Source organism: Equus asinus, chromosome 17 (assembly GCF_041296235.1).
Source record: "Equus asinus isolate D_3611 breed Donkey chromosome 17, EquAss-T2T_v2, whole genome shotgun sequence".
Taxonomy (NCBI): Eukaryota; Metazoa; Chordata; class Mammalia; order Perissodactyla; family Equidae; genus Equus; species Equus asinus.
Window position 1 is genome coordinate 20,908,085 of NC_091806.1, and position 21,670 is coordinate 20,929,754.

At 40.2% G+C, this 21,670-nt stretch overlaps 1 long non-coding RNA gene across 1 annotated transcript; it reads left to right on the forward strand.

Moving 5' to 3' along the window:
* Nucleotides 1-1,146: 1,146 nt before the first annotated feature.
* LOC123277852 (uncharacterized) lies at nucleotides 1,147-12,443 on the forward strand. The gene is made up of 3 exons (XR_006515086.2): nucleotides 1,147-1,625; nucleotides 4,929-5,044; nucleotides 11,780-12,443. It is a non-coding gene; the product is annotated as an uncharacterized lncRNA (long non-coding RNA).
* The last annotated feature ends 9,227 nt before the right edge of the window (nucleotides 12,444-21,670 follow it).

Consider the following 21,670-nt stretch of genomic DNA (forward strand, 5'->3'; position numbering starts at 1 on the left):
GGAAGATTGGCAACAGATGTTAGCTCAGGGCCAATCTTTAAAGAAACAAAAAAACAAAAAGAAACTTGCATTCATAATAAATGTAGGAAAAGGGAGACGGCTTTGGATCTCCCAGACAGATCTGTGGCCTCCCTGGAAGAATCCTTCCCTTCTGCTATGAAAAAGCTGGCATTGAACAGAATCTTCCTCTAGTGTCCACGTGACCTCCACATGGCAAATTTTTGTGTTCCTGGACTTGATAAAATTAAAGAGTAAGAACCCATAAGTTTTTCTTTCCCACTTCAGAAGAGACCTTTGAGATAATAATCTCACTTTGAATCTCTCAGAAATCTATTAAAATCTTAATAGATTTTAAGCTGGTATATAAAACCTGTAGATATTAAACTGCTCATAATCTTTATAAACCATACACACGCACCTTGAACTTTTATGGCCAATGGTAGTGAAAGTCTTTCATGACAAAATAGACAGATATTAGTAGCACCCACCTATCTCACATTGGAAGGGCATGACATATTCCTTCTAATTCTGTTTGTGTCTGCTGAAATTTTTTTTCTTCTTCTTCTCCCCAAAGCCCCCTGGTACATAGTTGTGTCTTCTAGTTGTAGGCCCTTCTGGTTGTGCTATGTCGCACGCCCCCTCAGTGTGACCTGATGAGCGGCGCCATGTCCGTGCCCAGGATCCGAACCAGCAAAACCCTGGGCCGCTGAAGCCGAGTGAGCGTACTTAACCACTCAGCCGCGGGGCTGGTCTTGGTGAAAATTTTCGGTAATCATGCTAGAGTTAATTGAAATTGTAAGAAAATAGGAGTTCAGAGAATCTTTTGATTACCTGGTTCAGCCTCTTTGGTTTAGGTAATTGTAATGGCATCTTCAGGCTTACAGTGTCATTTTTTTCTTCTCCCTAATGGATTTTAGAAAGAACGGTAAGGGAATAGAAAAATCCTAGTAGATGAAAAACAACTTTTAAAAAGTCATTCTGGTTAAAGTTCCGCTCAGGAACAATTTAGAAATTGGAAATCAGGAAATAAATGCTTTAATGATAGAAAATCTGTTTTATATTGATGTCTGATGAGATCTGGAACATTTAATTATTCTTAGTTGCTGAATTCTTCCGTGAATTAGTCATTATCCAAAAAGCTGAGGACTATAAAGATTTGTGAATAGACTTTTTATATTTTTGGTACTGTTCTTAAACTTTCCAGAAAAACTAGCAAGCTGGGATATGATTTGTTTTATTATATGCTTCATATTTTACTCTGTATATAGTTTTATCTTTCAGCACAGTGAGTTTCTAGAGGAAATTCAATCAATAGCATCTATGACAGATTAACAATGGGTACAGTATTTTGTGTTTCTCCTTCCATTGAAAGATGGCAAGTCTCCTCTTGAATCTGAGTTTGCCTTAGAGATTTGCTTGATCACAGAATGTTGCAGAGGAATATTCTGGGACTTCTAAGACTGGTTCATAAGAACACTTGCAGCTTCCATCTGGGCCTCCTGGAACACTTGCCCTTGAAACTGAGCCATGATGCTGTGAGGAAGCCCAACAAGCCCCAGGGAGTGGGCTAGCCAACAGCCCCAGATGAACTCCCAGCTGACAGCTCCCACCAGCTCGACAGTCACGTAAGTGAGCCATCTTGGAAACCTATCCTTCACACCAGTTGGGCTGCTGATGCTTCATGGGATCATGATGAGCCCGCCCTGCCAAACTCTGCCCAAATTGTAAATTTGTGAGCCAAAAACATGACTGTTTTTATTTTAAGCCATCAAATTCTGGAATGATTTGTTATAGAGCAATAGATTACAAAACAGCCTGCATCTCCTGGACTGATTTCTGAATCAATAGAAAAATAAGACAAAAGAATCAAGAGAATGGAAAACTAAAATAGTTTCTGATTTTCGGTAGTGGTTAGGTTAGAAGATTTGTCTTCGTTTTAGCACTAAAGTTAGTTTGCTGAGAAGAATCTTGAGTTTCTGAATTTTCCCACCTGAAGCAAAGTTGAATTCTGTGGATGCAGGTTACTGCCTCCCACTGTTTCAGGGAAAGAAAGGAGGAGAAAGATACTAAATCCTCCATGCTCCAGCCATTTGATAGATCAGATTCACTCACTGGAGAAACTTAGATCAATGACTATCACCACCAATCAGATAATTCACTCCACAGTTGTACAGAGAAATAAGGGTGTTCTGAGAGTTCAGTAGTATTTGGGGATAAATCCTCCTCATGAAAACCAGAGAACTGTGTTAAAGGCATCCTCCTCTTCCACTGAGTAAGAATTAAGAGAAGCTGTTCAGGGAGAATTTGTTTCAAATCCCAACTTGGCAACTTAATGGGCATGCGTCTTGGGTCAAGTGACTTAACCACTTTGAGCCTTAGTTTCCTCATCTATAAAATGGGGACATTAGCGCCTAACTTTTTGGTTCGAATGCATAGTGAGGACACAGAAGAGTGCTTCCGTTGTTTGCAGTTGTAAGAAGTTAGTAGGATCTTTGTGCTTAAAATTTTAGGCATCCTAAAAGGAATCCCAAAAGAAAAATACCATAGACCTAGCCAAGTGGTTATTATTTATTTGCATTCCTGATAGCTAATTTTCCATATGAAAGAATGTGATCACAATGTAGTTAAGGCTGTCTTCCAGGGATGATGACTGTGCTGGGGAAACGGGAGGTTTGTATAGCTATACATCTCCATACCGAAAGATAGCTGAACAAAGATATGCTTACTTAAATATCGCCAGACCACGCGATCTATCAGGAACACTGAGGCAGCTTAATAGATTATCAAAGCACAGAAATGCAATTAAGGAAACATGTTGTCTTCAGAAGGTTTGTTAAGATACCTGTGTGTGTGTGTGTGTGTGTGTGTGCGTGCATCTTGTGACTGAGGATTTCAAATTCTTGATTTCTCCAGACTTTATGCAGATTCAAATTTGATGATTCATGTAAAGATCCAACCCAAGTTCATCTCCATGATGCTCACTCATCCACATCCAGACAAACACATGTATCTTTCTTTGCTTTGTGCCAGTACCAACAAACTTACTCTTAACTAAGAAGATCTGAGTGTTTCAAGAGTGTTAGTTTTATCACTCAAAGGAAGGCCCTCAAAGATGTCAGGTACATTCATGATAGCCTCGATCTTATCCAGCACGGAGCTGGTTCTCAATAAATGTTTTCTTGAATTAATTTTAGAATATTTCATAATATCCCATTTATAGTCAAAATGTTATCAAAATTCAAACTTGCATTTTTCTGTCTTCTTTAGCTAGAAAGATGTTGGTTCTCTGCTGGCATTGAGAACATCAAACATAGTGTTCAAATTCTGTTATTTATTAGAAATCAGAATTGTGTATTTCAGAGCTTAAAAGAAGGTATGGCAGAATCCTGAGAGGAAATGGGGAAGGAAGGTGTTCTGATTCTGAGTTTGTGAGTGGTTAGATACTGGGGCCTGTTAGAATCTACATATGGGGATCTTTAGCAGCATGTAGGATACTGGAACCAATAGAAAATGGAAAGGGTAGACATGGGCAAACCTAGAGCCACGGAGCAGACTAGAGGATCATTCCAGACTGCACAGTGCAGGAGATAACACTCCCAGGGATGTTGCAACTTTGCTTTGACCGCGTAGGTGTTTTCAAAACAAAAGCCACTAGTCTTCCAGTCAATCAGGCATCCCAGCGGCCAAGGAGATTAAGCATCCCATTTACAACCCTGGACATTTATAAACACTAGGGTCTCCCTGGATATCTAGTCAAGAAGTGAGTAGCAATTGGTTTAGACTTGCTACTGTCACTTTGCGTGGACAGGGAACTGAAGTTACCATACGAATTGGTGGGAGGAAGGAGGGTGAGTACGTGTCCCTGTCACATGTAATAAGTAGGCCATTATTTCCAGAGAAACTGAACCATAAAATATTGTCACCAAAGTAATGTGACAGTGCCAGGTTAGAATAAAAAGCCAGAAATGATAACCTGGCCCAGATCACTACACCATAGATAACATCTGTAGCAGGGAAAAAAGATTAGCAAATTAATAACTGACACTTATTTACACCTCAGGCAAATGCATATATTTTCAACATATTTTTAGAACGTATATTATACTAGGTCATCAATTGCATTAAAAATGAAATATAATATAGACTTCACAGGCATTGTGAATTCTGTGAGACTTACCATTCAAGCAGAGAGTCCTCTCACGGACTCATTCTGCAACTAATGGCATTTATTGCATTCTTACAATGGAGCAGACACGGTACTTGGCGCTTGCTTGTAGGCGTGAGGAACTGGGATTAATATACGACTTAGACCTGCAACTAAGATATACAGCTATGTACGGGGGGTGGGTTTGGGAAATAAAGCAGAAAAAAAAAAAAGTTGGCAAAAGTTGTTAAAAAAAATACACGACTTAGGATACTAAAATTTAGTCTTAAAATTGAAGGTAATTCGGGTACTTACTAAATATTCTTATTGCACACATAATTGCCATTGCTCTTGATCTTAAAGGGTTACAAAAATAACAGGATCATTTTGAAGGACTAATGGCCATGTCTCATGCCTCACCTTTCCAATCATACCTTCAAATCTGATATCTTGAGGCCTCATCAAGTTGACTAACAGAGAGTCAAGTGATTTCCAGGAAATACATCCCTCAGAATTTTCTGAGGATTCCAAGGGGTCTTGCACGGGTAACTTGAATATGCTGTTAAAGCCAACGGCAGTTTTTACATTCAGGAAGAGTTCCACAATGGGCCAGAGAGCATAGCTGTCCTATGCATGTATTCAGAGAGAGTGATACCACTAATACCTAACATTTACTGAGTGCTTACAATGTACCAGGCCCTATTAGATACACTAGCCTAATATTTATTCATTTTCTTCCCACAAAACCCTATGAAGTAGATCCAACTATTATTATATTTTACAGACAGGGAAATTGAGGTACAGGAAGCTGAAGTAACTTGCCTGGATCACTTATCTTGGAAGAGGCTGAATCAATTCAAATCTAGACATTCTGTGACCTGGACCTGACTTCTTAACTAGGTACTCTGCAATGTGTGACGTGGGGCCTGCTGTGAGGTTTGATGCTGCTGCTTTCCTTCTGCTGAATTGTTACTTGATGTTCCACTGAATTGTGGTCCACACTGTCCTTACCCCTGTTTGGCTTGCCCATCTCTGAGTTGTTCAAGGCTGCAGCTCACCCTGCTGCCGGCATGCTGTTTACCATAGGTAAACCCTTTTTTCCTCTTGGACCAGCCTTGTCCCAGAGATTCAGTAATTTCGCCGATGCGTTGCATCACAGGGTAGGGGAGAAGGGACAGGGTAGTAGGAAAGGCTGCACAGGAGGAGTTGACAAGCGCGACCCTAATTTGAACCTGGAAGCACAGACCCCATGTGTTAGCACACCCTAACATTCAAGCCTTGTTGCCGAATCTGGTTAATTCAAGCCAATTGCTTAATTACTTGTACTGATTTTATCTTGGGAGATCACACATTTGTTTATTCCCCAAGTGTGGACACATTTTAAGGTGTTCTCCCCTGCCATGGGACTATGGAGCCAATTTGAAATCAGAGATGTAGCTAGACCCAGAAGTGTTCTTAAGTATCTTGGGATTCACAAGACTTTCGGGGGAGGATTGTACAACTTCATATGATTGCCTGCCATAAAATAAGTTATATCCAGTTACTAAGGAAACCAATGACCAAATATTAAAAAGCACATTCATGAAACGACAATGTATGTGCCTTTTTATGAAAACATTAAATATTAATATCTAGGAGCAAATCTGATAAGTATCATAATTTCAAACTCATTACGAACATAAATGATGTTCCAAAATGTACAAAAACCGCAGAAGGATATGAAAACATCTGATTTCTATGGTGATCAAGTCAGAGAAACTACTACTTTTACTGTGGTTTGTTGCCTACATTTGTGATTGAAGAAGATGCTCAGTCTCACTTACAGACACCTGAAGATAAGAAGAAAATATTTTTCCACTGAAGTTCAACACACCCTGAATTCTATCATGGACTTCCTTAGGTGACATCTATGTACCAAAACTTGACATGTCATCTTCTACTAGAGGATGGACTGTGTCCCCTATATGGTAGCTTGGAAGAAGAGAATATAAGTTCATTGATAAATAGGGGCAGACTTTGGAAAAAGATACTGTGAGTCCTGCAAAACTGATTAGAAAGGACAGTGAATAGGGAGTTTTAGGTTTTGGTTCTAGTTTCAATTCTGCCATTAACCATCAGGGAGACTTTGGGCAAAGAAATTCTCTTCTCAGATCTTATCAGGAAAATAAAGATATTGGAGCCACTGATCTCTCAGGAACTTCTCTGATTTCACATTCTATTATTCCAAAAGTCTTTTCTTTTATTTGATTCCATGTTACCCATATTTATTCCTTTATGATATTAAATTAGAACAGGAAAATGTCATTTCATTTGCCAAACTGTTTCCCCAGGATATTCTTCACTTCAGAATTTACCTCTTCTTTTCCTCCAGGAATAAGGACATTATCTGAAATAAATGTTCCTTGCCTTGAATGAAAGTATTTATCAGCTAAAGGAGATTTTGCATCAACTTAGGACAAAAGCAAACTTAGACGTGAAATAAGCTATTTTCTCAGCTATGTGATTTTTACATTCCTTTCACTTTTTTAATTTTTGAGTTTTAAGAGATTGTTTTCTCGTAGCCTGAATTCTCTTTTGAAGAATTCTGCAGTGAAACCATAACTAATAATAATAATAATAGTAAAATGGAAATGAACCAAACAAAATTAGCTTGCTGCTTTACTTTTCATTTTTATGAGAAGGTCAAGGAAATAATTCTTGATGATACTCAAGCAATGGATGGTCCAAGGCGAGGCTTCTCAACCACAGGGAGATAAGAGGATCTACCGTATGGAAACACAAATATCAGTCAGTCAGTTGGGTTCTTGGGTTGTCTCCTGTCTGAGTGTGGCTCTTTATGAAATGAAATATAGCTTAAAACGAAGAGTACAGATGCGAAACGCCTAGTGCAATGCTTTGCACACATGAAGGCTGAGAGAGGGGCAGGGAACTGGAAACCCTATGGGAATTTTACTGCTTCTTGGTGTTGGCCTCAAAGAATTTGGGCTTTCTTGGGTGCCATTTACATACATCCTGTCACATAAGTAAAGTCCCCATTAGTAAAAGTTGCCCTTAGTCTCATTACTCACTCTCTCTCTAGAGCCAGATGTTGACTCCAGAAAGTATGCAAAGTTTATAGGAATTTCAGATTCATTGCTGCAAACTTGAAATCTTTCCTCTTTGAAGCTGCCATCATCTTCATACCCCTTACTTTCTCTTTTCCTTTGGGTCCTCTAACAAGTCGATTGAAAGATAAATCCAGCTCACTAGGTACTTGTACATATAGAAACATGATAAATATTTATTGAAAAGATACCTTTGGGTTTCTGATCTGGAACTTCTGATTTGTGACCCTACATGTAAAGAGCTTGGAAGTTTTCTTTCTGGTCTAACAACAAGTAAGAAGATGAATAAACTGAAGAAAATCAACAACTCTTCTTAGCTCTTCCAGAGAAGTGAGGTCACAGGACAAGGCATTGCCCCCCTCCAAAATTGGAGAGATAGAGAGGCAATTCAGAAAATTGTTAACTTACCAGAGAAGAAACTCTCGAGCAGAAAACTCTTTGGGAACAAGTACAGGGCAGGAAAACCTAAACTATAATTGAAAAATTGCTGGAAGCTCAGTGTGGAAAAGTCTGAGAATTAAGAACTCCATGAGGGACAAGGAAGGTCCCTACGCTTATGTGAGTTTTACCTCTAGGAGCTCTGGCAGGATTTCACAGTGAATATTGGAGGAAAATTCTCTCATGTTTCTGGTAAGGAGACAGGAAAAGGAACCATTTTGAAATATGTTAGGGCATTTTGTTCGTCTTAAAAAAGCTTGTGCTTAAGAGAAACTACTTTACCAGAATCCTAACCTATTGAGGTTCTATCAGAGTCTAACTACCTGGGGAAGGGATTTCCCAGCCCTCTTTTGCCATCTTGTCCCCCCTAAGGGGGAGGTAGAATTAAGAAGCACTTGTGAAGTTCACAGCCCAACAGCACAGGCTCACTAAAAGACTAAGACCTGCTTACAGGACTAAGAAACGCTTCCCTTCCCCTCGTACCTTGCCACCACGTCACTAAAGCCCTATTTACTGGGGTTCTTCTTATCCATTCTGTCACGTCCTGCTTTCAACAAGAAGTTAGAAGGCATAATAAACGGCAAAAAACAAACACACTTTGTAGAGACAGAGAGAGCATCCGAACCAGACTCAGAAATCAGAGGGATGTTGGGATTATCAGACCAAGAATTTAAAACAACTTTGGTTAGTATGCTAAGGTCTTTAATGTGAAAGGTAGATAGAATACAAGAACAGATAGATAATTTAAAAAAGAGATGGAAATCTTAAGAAAGACTCAAAAAGAAATGCTAGAGATAAAAAACACCATAATAGAAATGAAAATGTCTTTTACAGGCTCAGTAATAGACCAAACATGGCTGAGGAAAGAATCTCTGAAGTTCAAGATGTCAATAGAAACTTCTAAAACTGAAAAACAAACAGAAAAATGATTGGAAAAAATATAGAACAGAATATCCAAGAAGTGCGGGGCAATTACAAAAGGTGTAACATATGTGTAACGGGAATACCAAAAGGAGAAGAGAGACAGAAAGGAAGAGAAGAAATAGTTGAAGCAAAAATGACTGAGAATTTCCCAAAATTAATCTCAGACATCAAGCCACAGATCCAGGAAATTCAGAGAACACTAAGCAGGATGAATACCAAGAAAACGACACACAGGCATATCGTATTCAAGCTGCAGAAGATCAAAGATGGAGAAAACATTTTGAAAGAATCCAGAGAGGGAAAAAAACATGCCTTACTTATAGAGAAGCAAAGATAAGAAACTCATGTGACTTCTCTTTAGAAATCATGGAAGCAAGAAGAAGTAGGAATGAAATACTTAAAATGCTGAGAGAAAAGAGCTATAATTGTACTTCCTGAATGTTCTATTTAGGAGTATGCAAACTTGAATTTGCAATAAGGACCATGGAGTTAGTCAGAACTGGGTTTGAATTCCGCCTTTGCAGTAGATGATTACAAAAATGACCACAGTTGTTCTTGCTTTTGTAGACCTGTGCCCTTTGCAGCCCTTCCTATCTATTTTCCAACCCTTGAAGCTGAGCTGGCCTACTGACTTGCTTTTACTAACAGAGAGTGGTAGAAAGCATGGAGTCAGTTCCAAGCAGAGCCCTCAAGAGGTCTTGCACATATCTGTGGGCTCTCTACAGACTGCCTACAGAGACTCTGTCTCATGTAAATGGAGCTGAGTCAGCTCAGTTGTTCCAGCTGAGTCCCAGAGATGAGACAGACCAGCCGAGATCAGCAAGGCTGCCTACTTGACCCACAGCTGACTTGAGATGCATGAGGAATCCCTAAAAGAACAGAGGAACTGCCCAGTCAAAGCAAACCAGAGTCAATCTGAAGAATGGGAGCTAAGTAAATGATGATTGTTTTAAGCTAGTAAGTTTCGATGTGGTTTGTTATGCATTGTTACTATGTTAGTAACTATCTGATACAGTCTTTGTCACTTACCAACTGCGTCCTTGCACAACACACTGCTCTCAAAATCTAGGTTTCTTCCTCTTTTAATTGAAGTTAATATTAAGACATATCTCATAGGATTATTGTGAGATGACGTGACGGGATGTATGTAAGTGCACAGAGGAGGAGCTCATTATGAGCTAGTTGTTACTATTATTTTCTTCCCCACTGTGAATGAACCACTGTCAACAAGGCTTCTGTCAGAGGCCTTTTGCTCTTCCTGACTGATGCTTTGGGTCTGAGCTCCCTTTTGTGCAACAAATAAATCCAAAAATATTGCCTTACCAGAACATGGTGCAGTTAAGTCAGGAACTCTGAAATTGGATAGTCAGTTCAAATCCCTGATATACTATTTTCCAGCTTTGTGAACTTGGATAACTTAATTTTTCCAGGCCTCAGTTTCTTCACTTATAAAATGGGGCTAATAATAATACTTGCCTCCCTCAGTTGTTACTAACATTATCAAATGACACACATCTAAAGGGCTCGGAGCTATGCTTGATACGCAGTAAGCATTCAGAAGTACTTGGTAAATATTATATATTACTGTCATTATCATTATCATCATTATTATTATTATTATTATTGAGATTTTAGAATTTTCTGGAGGTCAGTCAAATCCCAGGCTTGCCCCATGTGAAATTCTGCAAGAGTTTCTGCATTAAGCAGAGAAGTATTCAGTCACTGCTCAGCCGTCCATAGGTTGGTGGCCATTCACTAGAGTTCAGCCATCTGGCAGGAAGCTGGTGGACGCTCTGAGTCTTTACATGCTGTCATAGTGAACAACTGGTCCAGAAAAAACAGACTATAAAGATTCCGAAGGGAGCCAAGAATGAGAAATGAGAACAATCCATGGCACTGAGCAAATGGCACTAGCTAATATGGATATGAACTTGAGTTCAGCCTCTGAATAAAGAACTAAAAGCCAAAAAATACAACTGCTAATGGGACTAGGCTGGTTTGGAGGGAGCTGGACCCAGAATCCAGCTAAGCCGAAGGGTTTGAACCTTTATGATGGACTATAACATTGTCGGAAAAATTCACTGATGTAGCTTTAAAAGGAGGCACTTTATACTTAGTGGTATGAAATATAAGGGAGGGGTTATTTTTGGTGTTAAGAATAATAGGCTTTTAAGTCTGACAGAACTGGGTTTGATTTCTGTCTTTCTCATTTCACTGCTGTGTGACCTTGGACAAGTTTCTCCATCCCTCTGAGTTTCAGTTTCTTCATTTATAAAATTAGGATAATAATTCCTCTCTGATAGAGCTAATGAAAGGACTAAGTCACGTAAATGTGAAAGAGCTTAACAGGGTCTGGCACCTGATAAGCACTTAAAAAATGCTATGTGTTACTGTTATTATTGTTTTTAATGAAACACCATCTGCCAACATTTTTGTATTGCCAGAATCTCCTTCTTGGGTTACCATTTTCTCTTGCCTCGTATGCCCTGGTTTGATCTTTCACTTCTTTTATGCACTCCACAGAGCTTTTGACATCTGCCCTTCTGATATCCAACTAATGACTGGGACATCACACAACTCATTGATCACCTCCTGGGCTGACTTTGACATTGGGCATCTGCATCATTTTTACTCGCTTGTTCAAGGTTTTCATTTCATTATGCCCTATCCCTGAGAGTGGACAAGAGGTCAGAGAAATCAATGAGTCCTAAGGGGTCGTCTAAGGTTGAGAGATGCTGTCAGGAAGACAAGGAGTGGGTCAACAAGGGCAGGGGGGCAGAGAGTGAGATATTAACTGGCAATGTGGAATGAGTGCTTTTCTAAAAGGACTAAGAAACATTTTCTCTAAGTGTTTTATACTGTGAACTAGGTTAAGTCAGACATGGGCTCTTAAATTAGGGACAGAAGTTTGGTTTACTTTGTGTTCAGGGATTTGAAAGATTATTTTCTCTGCTTTTTTCAAGTTGATTATGATAATTAAAAAAAAAAGGCAAGTTAGGATACGGGGCTTCTCAGGCCATGATAATACAAAGAAATAGGCTTTTCTATACAGTTGATTTGATTTCCTTCCCTCCTTCTCTTCCACTCTGCCACATTATCTCTTTTGAAACTGGATTATCAGAGCTTGTTTTCAGGTTCAATCCCATTAACTCCAATTTTCTTCTTTTAGTTGTAGGTGCCAGGCAGTCTCTGAGGAGTTGTTGATAGATGAAGAAAGAGTCCTGTTCACAACCAAGAAAGCAAGGTACCAGTGAGATTCATTGTGGGCCAACAGTGTCACCTTTCTACAAAAAGATACGATTCGTATAACCGGGTCAACCCATCATCATTCTCAGAGCAACAACAAACTTCCCTCAGGATCAAAGATGATCACTTCAAGGTTTTGGAACTGTGCATTACTGTGCTGAAATAACGATGAAGCTCATACATGTAAAAATAGATGGATTAGGTAGAAAACATAGTTTTATTTCCACTTCAACTATAACATTCCTTCCCTGATTTTCTAAGAGTTGTGCCTCTGCAGCACGGTCTGGGGATTTATTCATTTTTTACACTGTGTTTCTCTCTGGTGTATTTCTCTTGCAGGACTTCTGGGAATTTGGGAAATAATGAAATTTGGTTCCGTATGATGTTCATAGACAAATGCAATGGTAACTAAGGATGTGTCACTGCTTTATATTAAAATGCATCATTTCTTTGCTTTTAACCGAGGGGTGTTTCTTGTAGGATATGCTAATTCCAAGACAGATAATCATAATAAAATTTTGTCAAATGCCACAGCTGAGAGAGTTCCTATAAAACAAATGAAGGTTCTCACTAGCCCATTGTCATTCAGGCATGTTCTCTAAGTCCTGCTCCTCAACCTCAGTTTTGGTGAATGACTTGGGCTGAACACATCCACGTGCCTGTTGAATAGTGACATAGCTTCTTCGGGGTTTCAGTTTCTTTATCTACAAAATAAGGATATTAGTAGTGCTCTTTCAGAGGGTAGTTTTGAAGAGAAAATGAGATAATCTATGTCAAGTAATGACATACAGGTAATACTCCCCTGATAAATGATAGGTATTATTACTACTATTGTCAGTGAACATAAGTGAGGCCATCTTGTTACACTAAATGACCCCAGCCCCTCCTCTGTGTGACTACTCGCTGCTCTGCACATATAAAAAATTCACATGCTCTCCTGATTTATGGTCTCCGCTTACATATGTACTCCCTTATAGCTTGATAATTTAAAACTTTCTTCTATGAATTTCTCTCTAGGAACAGACTGACCACAGGTGGGAGACACACCTACAAGATATTCATCATCACTGACAGAAGAAAAGAACAATGAAAGACCCTGGAATCCGTCATGCCTGAAGGCTGACATTTCTAAACCCTCTCCTTACTGTCCACTTTCCCTATATAATTGCTTCAAGATTCTGTAATCCTTGAAGATGGTTTTTTTGAGACATTAGTCTACCATCTTCCTGATTATGCTGGCTCATAAAATTAAAACTTCCTTTCTCCATTCCTAACTTGTTGTAATTAATTGACTCAGATTATGGGGAGAAAAGTGAACCCATTGCTCAGTTTCACTGTCAATTCAACTTATGGTTGATTGATACATAATTGAAAGGTCATTGGCTTTAGTTAGAGATGCAGTGTGTAGCCTTACAGCAGATTGGAATTACACAGTTTAGCTGGAGATTGAGTTGATCCTTACTGGTGGGACTAGTAAGAGAAATTGCACCCCCCAAAAAAATCATTTTAGAAGGAAATGCTAGCTTGTCCAGATATTTCTGAGTAATTCATATGGGCTATTCCATTGTAAACATATTTTAAAGCTCTACTTTGTAAAAACTGTAGCTTTTATCTTCTTGAAAGCACAGTTTTAACTCTCAGAGCTTAACTTGGTAAACTTGACAGTAATGACCAAGTTGGTAACATTTTCACACTAATCTAATCTGGAAAGTGCCTCTTTCCTCAGATAATTTTAGCTATTTGGCTTGAAAAGTAAACTAGGGAATAAGCTATTCTATTCACAACATTGCTGTGTGGTGGTTCAGAGCACCCACTTAGGTAATAATAATCGTATTACTATACAGATATTCTATCCTCAAAAGCGGGCTAGGTCTTAGGGAAATAAAATCGTTTCTCTGCCCTCAAGGAATTTACAGTCTTGTGGACAGAGGTACTAATAAAGATTGTCATGTAGCAGGAGACAGACTACAATCAAGTCTTGTACAGATACAAATAGGAAGAAGGAAAAACAAGGTTTGACTTAGACACAACTAAAAGTTATGTTATAGGAGCATAAAATTATATATTTTGACCCAGAAAGGATTTTGGAAAATATCAAATCTAATTAAAGTAGGCATCATTTAAAACCATGGCTAAAACCTCAGAAACAGCAGGAAAACTCTTTGAGACTAGAAATGTCCTTATTGTGTCTCTTCGTTTTTCTTTATTTCAGTGTAATAAAGGGCTTCTGCTTTCAAGAGAAGGAGAAAACTATGTGCTACCACCAGGGTCATGGTGAGCTTTCAGGGGCCAGAGTGGTCAGAATTCATTGAGAGCATCTTAGGCGAGAGATGGAACACCATCGGCTCCAGAAGGCAACTGGGTTCCTTTACAATGAGCTACCCAGTGAATGGTGAATAAAATGAACTGCCCTTCCTTTTCTTTCTGTGTATTGTTGTTGGTTATTACTTTTTACTCATTGATTTATGGTCTTTGGCTCACATTTCTGGTTCATCTCTTAGACTTCAGATTTATATCTCCTTTCCGTAGTGGCTCTTGATGGCTCCTTGTGGAATCATCATCATCCCAATGAACTCTTGAAGGCCTGCCCTCACATCTCTAATCCTCACACACTCCATCCAGAGTAGGTTTTATCACCAGTTTATAAAAGAAAAAAAAATTAAGTGACTTGCTCAAAGTCTTACAGTAAGGGGCTGAGCAGATATTTGAACCTGGGTACATGTAAAATTTATGGATCTTTTTCTTCCTCCTCACAGTACTACTTCTACATAAGTGACTCTCAGTGCCACCTCTGCCTGCTCCAGGCTGCTGTGTCTGACACCTAATTAGCTGCACATTCTTGTTGATGACTGAGTATATCCCGGAGTCTGCTTGTGGCAGGAACTCAGGCAGGGATGCACCATATGCTCCAACAAGAACCGCAGAGGGAGTCAGATATACAAGCCCCTGCATCAATATGAAGGCAACTTGGACAAAATCAGAATTCCCTTATTTTTGGCCTAACTTGTGATATTATGGCTGTGTCAGCCTATTATTTGGAAGTAAGACAAGCTACTTCACACAAGCCTCACTGGGCAGAGACTCACTTTCTCCTGAACGTTCTCCAGGTCAGGGGCCCGGCAAGGGCATTGCTGTTTCATTTGCTGAATGTGAAAGGCAGCCTCAGGAAGGGCATTTCCTGCTCCAGCCTCCGCTCATGCAGCCATAGTATTTACTGTCACCATTGATCACCACATATGCATGGAGAACAAACAGGTCATATGATTAGCACGGTGTGCTGGAGGCCATAATTCACGAGTGTGGGGCTAGAGTCAGCTTGGTTTATGTCTAGCCTGAACATGTAAACTGTCTCCCTCTGTCAGATATGGTGATTTCATTATGAGTGTAATGTTGAATTGTGTTTGCTGTGCATCAAGCTAATGAATAAATAAATCCAAACAGTAATTGAATTTTTTGCATTAATGATAAGCATTTCTTGTAAAGAAAAAGAAAGAACATTCAGCAGGACAATAAAAGTAGTCCAGGGTAAGGTAGCATTCTGGCATGATTTATCTTACCAGAGGGCTGCTTTGTGGTAATGAAGACGAGAGCAACTGAAGATGAAAATGCCCTTAGCATGTCTATTCCATGGAGAAGCAAAGATGGAGGAATGCAGATGTTTTCTGAGTAAGATTCCTGTCCTGTCTTCTCCGTATAAATTTTCACTTGCCTGGAATCCTCTTTGCCTGGGAGACAATGGAGTTTAGTTAGTGTGAAGACAGCTTCTGGAGACGTGGGGACCTCGTGTACTCAGTTTGTCAATTTCTAGTTCTATAGCCTTGGGAAGGTTAGTTCTTCATCATTAAAATTGGGGTAATAATCTCATTCTGGCTGTCATAAGGACTAAATTGGTTTGTTATTGTTTACTCCTGGCCAACACTCTCCAGTGGGAGTCATAGATGGGGTTACATTTTAGGGGGTGTACTGCTGAGCCAACCCCCCAGAACCTGAGACTCCAATTCCTTCAGGTCTTCCAGCATTCCTTACTACATTATGCATGGAGAATGTAATAAAAGAGCTTTCCAACTTAGCCTTTTCCCAAGACGTTTGTAACTAAGGACTGATACTCGTATGCCTCCGTAGCGACTCACATCATTTTGTGTGAACATACATGTGTCTGCACGTGCATTTTCTTTTATTAGAAGGCACGTATCGTTTATTAGATTCTCAAGCTGTTGTTTGCCCTCCAAAACGCTGAGTCCTCCTTAGTGGTGTTTAGTGTTCGACAGCAATCATAGAGGCAGAGGTCCTAGATGAGCTAGGGCTCTTGACTCTCTTCTAACATGGGTCTATGAAGCACATTTTTGTAAAATTTCAGCTCACCTGCCTTCTTTCCTTTCCTTGTCAACTCTCTCCCCGTCCCTCAGAGTAAGTTTCGTCTCCGGACTGAAATCCTGCCATGGGGATGCTGCGATACCTAGCTAGCGCCGTCATCCTTCTCACACCCTCTACTAAACTGTGTCCCTCCTCATCCTCAAAACACTGTTTAAAAATCACCTTCTTTATATTCCTCCGGTGTAAAGCCCATGCCACTGTCTTCTGTTGTGTTTCCAGCATCTAGTGCAGGGCCTACCACATAGTGGGTGGTCACAAATGTTTTTATTGCCTATGATTAACTTCCCTCAGCCTAGAACTTCTGGATCAGTGGCTCCATGTCTTCTCCTTCCTTCTTATTTTCATAGACTCTGTGCAAAGAAGAGGGTTTGTTTTACTTTCCCTTCTGCTCTAGTGGATGACCACATACCTTTTGAATCTCAGAGATGTTTTTGGAGGACGGAGTAAAATGATGTCTAGAGTACTTAGCTTCGTGTTTAGCATGTCGCAGGAATAAATAAATGATGATTAATATTAACAGCGGTATTCCATAGTTCAGGTCTCAGTGAAGGTTAGTGTTCGTAAGTCTATGTGTTGAGTAGGAGCACTATTCCTGTCTTCGCTATGCTCCGCTGTTGTGGAGAGAACTTTCCACCCCATATTCAGCAGCGAGTGGCCAGATAGACTCCTGGCTCAGGCAGTGGAATGAACAGGCACACACACTGAAATGAAGCATATCCCTGTCAGAGGATGGGACCCTCAGGCTGTCTGCTGTCCAGCATGAGCCACAGGGAGGAGGCAACAGCTGCTTCAAATGCTTCCGGTAATTATGATGGAGGATGATTCAATTCCATGTAGGATCCAGGACCTGAAGAGAGCAATCTGGGCTAAGTCAGCATGTGCCTAATGAAATTGTTTAGCTTGGGCTGTGGCCTTACCTCCCACAAGCTGTGATCCACTGTGTTCTAACAAAGCAATCCTGGGAGGCAATGCTGCTTGGGAAGGGGAAATGATCAGTAAAATTCACTCCTTGCATCCTGCCTTCCAAATCTGTACTATGACCCAAGTGACTCGTAAGTTAGATTGGAAAATATCTTGCTCTCTGTGGCCAGAAGAGTTTCTCTCTTTAAATGGAGGAGCATGACTTCTCTAAGGTACCATCCCCACAGGAGTGGGCACTTTCTCCAAGGCTGCTGAACCAATCCCTTTAATGCTTTCTCACCATTCTATATTGCTTTTAACAGCTACCCGCGGAAAAAGAATCAGGTATATTCTCACATGGATTTCAATTAGATGCTCAGTTTATAAATGCTGCAGTGTGCCTGTCAGTGATGGGAATCTCACTCAGTATCTAAGCAACTGGATACTGAGTCTCAAAGTCTGTTTATGTGTCTCCCATTACATGACGTCTTGCCCCTTCCCTCCAAGCAGGAATTGGGTTGAGGCAAGTGATCCCTGGACACCAAATGATGGTACAGATGATTATTATAAGGTCACCTTGATTTAATCTCTTCCTATGCTTAACCAGTAGAGGAATGCTGGACACTTGTGGGAATGTGACATGGAGACATTTTGGATTTTGTGAGCTTACCCATGACAGAAAGAGAGGTGACTGCAGCCACCATGACTTGGAAAGACTAGCCTAGCAACCTCCATCAAAGACTCCTTCTTAGAGTGTGTGTCGGTTCCAGTGCATTTTGTGTGTCCATTAGCTTAGGCGTTCTGACCTATGCTATGTAGCATTCCGATGCAGATGTCTCATCAGCACGGAATATCAGCTTAGATGCTTGATGAAGACAAGTACTAGAACCGACATTGACTGACTAATAGCCTGACTTCCTATCTGGATTTGTGTGTTTGCTATGTGAATTTGATTGGCTGGAGTGGAGAGGATGAGGGGTGGTGGTGGGGGATGATTGATTTCTCTGTTGATTTAATAGAATTGATAGTTAAAAAATAAACCAAGCAAACAAACAAACTAATTTCTCTTTCAAAGCAAATCGTCTGCTTGTTGGACTGAATTTGATTAAATCGTCTGGTTGTTCTGGCATCATGTAGACAGAACACCATAATCTTATGTGTCAAGCTAATGAACATTGAAATGAATTGACGAAACAGCTGTTTCTAAAGAAGTAAACACTGAAGTGTCATGTAAATGGCAATTCCTACACAACGCCGGGTGATTTTTTTCCTTGTCCTCCGCAGGGACTGAGGAGTGAGGTTATAGGAAGTTGTCCCTACCTGTGATTTAATGACACTCTGGAAAGCTTCATCAGTGGAGCCACAGGGTGAGTTTGTTAGCCACTATCAATCGAACACTACAGTGAGCTCCTAGCAGCACATTTGCCTCTGGTGGGAGGGGAAAGGAGAAGAGAAGAGCTGGTCTGGGGCCTGTCCTTGGCATTTTGGGACTCAAGGCAGGAGTGCGAATGGAGATCTAAAGGACATGGGTCTTTAAAAGTTATAAATCAAACTTACAATTGTTTACATGAAATATGCTCCATCCTCTTCCCTTGACAAATATAACTTCATATTATCCTGGAAGGCCGGTTCAAATTTAAAAATTCTTAAATTTATCGCAAATCTGTGCTGAAAACTGATGGTGTGGAGGGGCCCCCAGCCCCTAGCCCATAGCTTGCCATACTTCTCTTTCCATCATCAGCTCCTTTCCACACAAAGGCAGATAGCCCAGTTTGCATATCCAAGCTCTATTTATATCCCTTAAACTACTGCTAAGGGCCAGTCTTTGGGTGTGCACATCATTGGTGTGGCCTGTCCTGAGGAGGTTGGATCTAGGGCTCAGGACCATTTTAGGCAGAGAATTCTGAAGTCCTGGATAACCAAAACAAGCTCTAGAAGAGAGGACGTGGGTATTTAGTGGTCAGGTCCTCTAAGCATGTGGAGTGAGACATGGCTGGAAAAGGGTCTTACTTATGTCTAAGAGCAGTTCTGAAATTTGTCTCAACTATAACGTTGCTTAATTTATAAATCTGCTTCAGCCTTTCTTTCCTCTGTATTGGTTTTTGCTATGTCTGTCCATATTTGGTTGGTTGATTATTTCTCAGCCACTTGGAACTTTATCCAGCATCCCTCGATTTTCTCTCAATTACAGAATATGACACTGCTCGTATCCTCATAAAACAGGGCAGACAGCGCTCTAAAAGCAGAGGCTTTGACTCACGCTCTCTCATGTACAAGCTGTGTGATGTCAGGCTGTTTAGTTAACCTCTTAGAATCCGTGTAATGGGAGGACTAACACTTAGCTTATAAGGAGAAAGTGAGAATTGAATGAGAAAGGACATGTCATAGTGCATGTCATGTAATAGACATTCAATAATGGTTAATAGCAGTATTAATTATCTTTTTGAAAGATTGGCACCTGAGGTAGCAACTATTGCCAATCTTCTTTTTTTCTGCTTTTTCTCGCCAAGTCCCCTCAGTATGTAGTTGTATATTTTAAATTTTTATTGCTGTTTTGTTATTATTGTTACTGGTCAAGAATTAGGATTATGGAGTAAGACAGCCTGAACTTGACTCCTTGCTTTTTTTTGTTTGAGGAAGATTAGCCCTGAGCTAAGATCTGCTGGCAATCCTCCTCTTTTTGCTCAGGAAGTTTGGCCGTGAGCTAACGTCTGTGTCCATCTTCCTCTATTTTATATGTGGGACGCCTGCCACAGCATGGCTTGATAAACAATGCGTAGGACTGCACCCAGATCCGAACCCGTGAAACTCGGGCGGCTGAAGCAGAGTGCATGCACTTAACTGCCGCACCACTCGGCTGGCCCTGACTCCTTGTTTTTTGTGATACATTCTGTGTGACCAAAGGCACATTATTGAACCTATACGTGCCTGTGTTTCTTCATCTATAAATTGGAGTTAATAATTGATTTTACTTCATAAGGCTGTTGTATTAGAGTTCTCCAGAGAAACAGAACCAATAAGATAGGTAGGTAGATAGATAGACGACAGATAGATAGCTGGATAGATAGATAAGAGGAGACTTATTATAGGAATTGGCTTACATGGTTACAGAAGCCAAGAATTCCCACAATCTATGATCTGCCATCTGCAAGCTGAAGAACCAGGAAAGCCAGTGGTATAATTCAGCCCAGGTCCAAAGGCCTGAAAACTGGGGGGCTGATGGTATAAGCTCTGATCTGAGTCCAAAGGCGCAAAAACCAGGAGTGCCAGTGTCCAAGAGCAGGAGAACATAAACATCTCAGCTCAAACAGAGAGAGGAATTTTCCCTTCCTCCATCTTTTTTGTCTATTCAGATTGGATGATGCCTACATTGGTGACGGTGGTCTTCTTTCCTCAGTCTACTGATTCAAAAGCTAATCTCTTCTGGAGACACTCTCACAGACACACCCAGAAATGATGTTTCACCAGCTACCTGGGCATCCCTTAGCCCAGTGAAGTTGGTACATGAAATTAAGCATCACAGTTGTTGTTAAGATTAAATGAGACAATACATGAAAAGTGCCTAGGCAGATGCACACAATACATACTCAATATTAATTATCATGAAATGCCCTCTCAAGCTTTGAAACTGACCTTAAGCTTTGGGTTTGGTGGGAGGAATGTGGCTCTCTTATAGGGTGAGTCAGAACATTTGAAACATCTTTCCTACTCAACCCCTTTTTTTTAATCAAATCTTGCTAAGTCAGAATGTCTTCCCCTATGCTTAGGAAGAAGCATAGCTGAGTTTAGGGACAAGACACAAACCAGCAAGCATTTTGTGGAGCCGGAGCAGTTTTCTAGCAGCTACAATATCTATTTTGATGAACTTGCTGCCACTTCATTTTATTCAAACTTCTATCTGAGGATGGATTTATTTTTACCTTAGGTATTCAGCAACATTTTTACAAGGATAGAAAAGCAGGATTGAAGAAGAAGGGGTGTGTGTGAATTCTCCTTGTTTATACCTATATCTGGATTCTAAACTATGCTAAGTTCACTGTGTCCTTTATAAGAAAATTTGTTTTTGCTGTAACAGTGAGTGCAGATACAAATTAACTTGTACAACCCACCACCGCTGCCCTGGAAGCCTTTGGGAATGGCGCAGGTGGTTTTGCTCAGCCTTAGGAGACTAGTCTGAATCCACAGAAGAGAGCCAGCTACACAGCGCAGCCAGAGTGGGAATCATCCATGAAGCACAGGCTTCTTTATCTAAGACTGTAATCCAACAAAGTTAGCCAAATAACAATGAACTAATTTGAAATACAGTGGCAGACTTTTCTCTTGACTTTTTTTGAAAGTTCCATGTGTTTTTTCTATATCTTGAGTCAATGAAAGAACCTGTGAGTTAAGTGAATGAGTTGACCATAGCAAGTTTTTTTCTGAACAAAGATATAATTGTGGTACTTATTTTTAAAAGCACAGTTTGTTCTATATCCTAGTTTGCCCATAGAATATGGAATCCTATAACTTTATTTAAAGATAAAAACTATCTGGTAATATT